Source organism: Lygodium microphyllum, chromosome 13 (genome assembly GCF_053477565.2).
Source record: "Lygodium microphyllum isolate KBCC chromosome 13, Lygodium_microphyllum_v1.1.10, whole genome shotgun sequence".
Classification (NCBI taxonomy): Eukaryota; Viridiplantae; Streptophyta; class Polypodiopsida; order Schizaeales; family Lygodiaceae; genus Lygodium; species Lygodium microphyllum.
This window is the reverse complement of record NC_141147.1, coordinates 11,347,424-11,352,702: the sequence shown is the minus strand read 5'-3', so window position 1 is coordinate 11,352,702 and position 5,279 is coordinate 11,347,424. Positions and strand designations below refer to the sequence as shown.

At 38.3% G+C, this 5,279-nt stretch overlaps 1 pseudogene; it reads left to right on the top strand.

Moving 5' to 3' along the window:
* The first annotated feature begins 624 nt into the window (after window positions 1-624).
* LOC148026339 (phospholipid-transporting ATPase 1 pseudogene) lies at window positions 625-1,356 on the top strand (annotated as a pseudogene).
* The last annotated feature ends 3,923 nt before the right edge of the window (window positions 1,357-5,279 follow it).

The window sequence follows — 5,279 nt, the reverse complement described above, 5'->3', positions numbered from 1 at the left end:
TATATACAAAGACTCATCAAAGCTCTCCAAAGAAGTTACATGACAAGTATGATCAGCATGCATGGCTGAAAGATTAGCCCCATCATCAATAACAACTCGTGATCATACCTCTAGAAGAGGCAAGCAATTAGTCTCGACCACCACAATAGTACCAATGAAGTGTTCTTTATCATTCTTGAGAGTCGTGACAACTTCCAAGAGCTCCCTCTTAATTTGTGGATACATGCATTGTCATGCTGCTGCACATCCGAGGTGTGGAATCCACCAAAAAGTTTGTGTGTGTGACATTCGTTACTTTGTGCATACTTAGTCGTGTTTGCATTTTGTTCTGTGTCGTGTGGCTTACATGTTTGTGTGTATATGAACCCTAGTTTTTTCGTAAGTGTGTTTTCATTTATCGTCTCAAACTCGTGTGTGTGCTGGGACTTCGTTCCATTGTAAATAATATTATATGTGTGCATTTATCTATGCATGTGTGTGAATGAATGCTTGTATATCATGCGAAAAAGTGGCAAAGAGGGAAGGAAAGTAGTTATGTCTTCGGACTTTTCTATGGGACAGTTTTGATTCTTGAGAAATCTCCTATTAGTGCATGGACATTGGAATTACCAAAGATTATCCTACATGGTGTTGTATAATTTCTATCGCAATGCTGTGTTTGTCATGATGCTTTTCTGGTACATCTTACAAACAGCATTTTCTCCCTCATCTGCCATTTTTGATTGGAACCTGAACCTGATGTTCTATTCTTTGATCTATACATCTATTCCTACTGTTGTGGTTGGAATAATGGACAAGGACATTGATCACAAAGCATTGCTGAAATATCCTCCTCTCTATGGAGCTAGTCAAAGAGATGAAAATTACAACAGTTTGCTCTTTTGGGTCACCATGCTGGATACTCTATGGCAGAGTTTAGTACTCTTCTATGTCCCTTTCTTTACTTATCAAATAAGCACAGTTGACATCTGGAGCATGGGTAGCTTGTGGACAATCTCAATGGTTATATTAGTGAGCTTACATCTTGCAATGGATATTCAACAATGGACATGGATCACACATTTAGTTATATGGGGCTCAATACTGGTGGCTGCTTTTGGCTTCCTTTTGATTCTTGATTCTGTGACACAAGAGTCTTTTCTTTCACACTACGGGGTCGTGTATAAGATGGTAAATTCATTCAGTTACTGGTATGATATTATCTTGATTGTTGTTCTATCTCTACTGCCTCGATTTTGTGTCAAAGTTGTGGCGCAAAGAATCTGGCCTTTTGATGTACAAATTATCAGAGAGACAGAGCTTAAACATAAACGTAAAGGATCTGAAACTGTGTCATCAACTTCTGAGCTTGGTTGAATCTAGGGATAGCATCCTTGCTATCGTTATGCCCTGGACGAGGCCCGCTCATTGTTGGATGAAACGCTTCTCAAGCTTGGCCACAATCACAGAGCTAATGCCGAATCATCTGGAGCTTCTTCTTCTTCTTGTGGATTATCATCATTTTCTCCCGGGTCAGGCCAGCTTGAGTCTCATGGAAGGAAAGCTATGGCAGTGTTGATCGTCCATCTCCTATAGCTCTGGCCGCGATCCTTCATCTGCTTCAGGGCCATGAAGGCAAAACTGTTGGCAGAGGAATCAAAAAGCATGAGAGAGATTTATGGATAAAGTTCAGCCAACCCTTGCAGTTGGAAAACTGCTACTCTACTGGATCAGTTTATTTGCATGCTTATTGTGTCACTTGGAGTATTGATGGCAGCATTTTCTCAACTCTTCGAAGGCTCTTTTAGCACAACTATATCTAGACACAGAGATTTGTGCATCAGATGGCGTGAGATGTGACTTCCTGTCTTAAGATTCCCTATCTACTGTTTGGATAATTATCTGACCTGAATGGATCTTGTTCCTAGCAATCAATGGGTGATTTCTTTCGACAAGTGGATATTTTGGACAATTTCTATGTAGCAGGAGATGCAACTGCAGTTCCAGAATCATTATGTGAATGGAAAGACACTTTCCTTTTCAACTCACAAGGATCCAGTTTCTTTAGTTAATGAGCTTTCAGACAATTTTCAATAGCAGACATGGCTTCCTTCGAGGAGAATAAGTATGCTTAAAATGTATTTACACAGATGGACAGGTATCCTGAAATTGGAAAGCCTCTTGTCACAGCTCGTATATCAAAATCCTGTGTATTAGTCTTTTGTTACGGCCTTGTATCAAGTTTGTGCTTATCAGGAAAGCTTTAAATCCATTTTATTATTATCCTTTCAAAGGCGTTTCCTACGCAATCCAGAGGCTGCTCGGGTTTCTTCTTCTTGTACCTTGTATTTGTTATTGGCAGAAATAAAACAGAGCCTTGGCATCATTTTCTCATCTCGCTTATTCAATTGATTGATCTTCTACCTTGAAATTCGTCAAGGTCCTCCGTGGACGCGACTTTGTTTTTGAAAAACCCTTTGACAGTGCTACCACTCGTTTAGGACTTTCACCCCAAACCGAATGGCATATCTATTTCCATCTGTGTTGGGCTAATTAACCCACTCACTGAATGTCCTTTGCATAGCAATATCGTAATCCTCCAGAAAATATTCATCTTTGAGCACTTTCTTCAAAGCATACCAATTAGAGTCCTATACAAATATATCTGTCACTCTAACCCGTAAAGTAGGTGTGACAAGCTGTAAGAAATAGTTGCTCCACTTGGTCGGAACTCCGAAGAAGCGCATCTGGCTTTCAAAGGCCTTAATGTAGGCTAAAACACTCTGTCCATCAAATAATTTTTCCTCACTAACCACAACCTCAATCGCCTTGGTCACACCAAGCATATGCCCCTATTCTTGATACTACAGTCATTGTTGATCCAACTGCTACTGATGCAACTGCTTTGTTGCTACTACATAGATAATTGCATTTGTTAATTTTGCATCATAATGGCTAAAGAAAGAGTTTGTAACAAAGTCTTTATCTCATTTGTTAAAGAGGAAGAAACAATCGATGATGAAGGTGGATTATTCAAAGGGTCTCCCATCTCGATGAATAGAAGCAACGCTTTCATGTCAAGTTCATGCACGGAATCTAGATAATATCGCACGCAATACATGTAGGAGTTCACAAAAGTTGCTCATCGTAGGGATGCTATGCGAGATGGAAGTAATATCAAGATTGATTCAAGACAACAAATTTGATGACAAAGGTCTAGTATATTGCAATTCTATTCCAAGTACAAATCCAAAGCCAAATTTCAAAACCATACCTCAATTAGGATAGCTAAATCCATAGCCATAAATGCCAATTTGAGTATTTAATAGTTCAAATATTGAGAGCTCAAGCTCAAAAACTTAAAGAAGCTCCAGACTCCTATTTTTCCCCTCCACTGATCACTTCAGTTCAAACTTTTCTACATCATCTCCTCCCTTTTTTTCTTTGTTTTTAGACGATACCTTTTTCTTGTATTGCGTTTTTTCCAAAATCGTCACAGATCATAGCTTTTACATAGCTATCATTAGCTTTGCTTTCCCCATAATCTTCAGAGCTTAAAAGCCTTAATGATGGCGGTAGAAAAAACAGTCCGACGAGAGCCCTTTTATGTGCAAAGTGACGTTGTTTTTCTTTATTTCAATCTAAAATCTTTTTCAAAGCTTTTCCAATCATTGAAAAGCTAACATTAGCTTATTATTTATTCCAATGATTTGTTTTTGTATTCACACTTTCAAGAAGGAAACTAGTTTTATTTAGTCACCATTCACATCCTTTTTCATGGAAAGCTTCAGTTTTGATCGAATGTAATCTTATGCGTCTTCTATCCTCGGATTTTTGATAGACTCATTCCAAGATGTTGCTTCAGTTTAAGCAAATGCTCTTCATGTCTTTCCCTCTTGACTTTAGATTAGAAAAAGTTCATATGGTTGTAAGAATCCCATACAAATTTGGCATTCTCACTTGTCTTAACATTAAATAATGAGTTCAAATTCCTAGCGAAAAACTCTGCCCTCAAGTTCACAATGGTGGACACGCAGCATCACGACACTGTTGATTTCCTCACCAATTCAATTCCCCACTTGAAGCATAAAATTTCCATGCCAATCCTTTTCATGCTCTAATGGGAAGGGGAAATTATTCTAGTTGAATTGTTGAATTGAATGTAATCTGCTATTTCTCTACAGATTTCCTATGGAATCCTTTTGAGGGGGGATGTGAGGATAAAAGTTTGGATAAGATAAGGATAAGCAAATATGTGGACAAAAGGATCCCATAGATATCCACTTTGTAAATATCTCAGATATTTAGAGAAGAAGCTCACCTACCTCATTTAATGCACCATGTATAAATACAACTACTAGCAATGAAATGATTAATTGCAATTCACTCCATTTATCTACATTGTCTCCATCTCTCTCTCTTATTGTGCACAATGTCCTTTCATCTACAAATTCCTAGTTTTCCCTACATGCCCTCTATGGATTATATTATGGTGATAAATGCAAGTGAGCCTCTCTCTTATAATGAAGCCATGCACAGAGATGATAGTCACTCATGGGATAGGGCTATGTAGTAGGATTTTGACTCCTTACAAACAAACCATACATGGGATTTGGTTCCTTTTCCTAGTGGCAAGAAAGCATTCCCATGCAAGTGGATATATAGGTTGAAAACTATCCCTAGATGCCCCATGCCCACTTATAAGGATAGATTGGTAGCTAAGGGTTTCAAGTAGGAACATAGAGTTGACCTCGATGAATTCTTTTCTTCTATGATCAAACTGATGACCCCATTCTTGGTACCAGCATTGGTTGCTCTCTAGACCTTTATCAAATGGATGTAAAGATAGTTTTTCCACATGGAGACTTGCCTGATGAGATTTATATGTAGCAGCCTAAGAGCTTTGAGAAAAAAGATAGGGAACACCTAGTATGCAAGTTGAGAAAGAGCCTTTATAACCTTAAGCAAGTACCTAGGGAATGGTACCATAAGTTTAATGCTTCTATGCATTTACAGGGATATAGCCCTAATGCTATGGATTTGTGTTTATATACAAAGAAGGCTTGTGATGGTAGCCTTATGATTTTTGGTACTCTATGTGGATGATGTGCTTATTGCTAGGAGCACTCATGAAGAGTTGGATGCCTTGAAAAATTAGTTCAAGAAGAGCTTTGAGATGAAGGACATGGGATAGGCCTCACATATTCTTGTGATATTATCATGCACAATCACTCTAAGGGACTTCTTTACATGACACAGAAGAAGTGCATCCAAAAAGTCCTTGAGAAGTTTTATATATA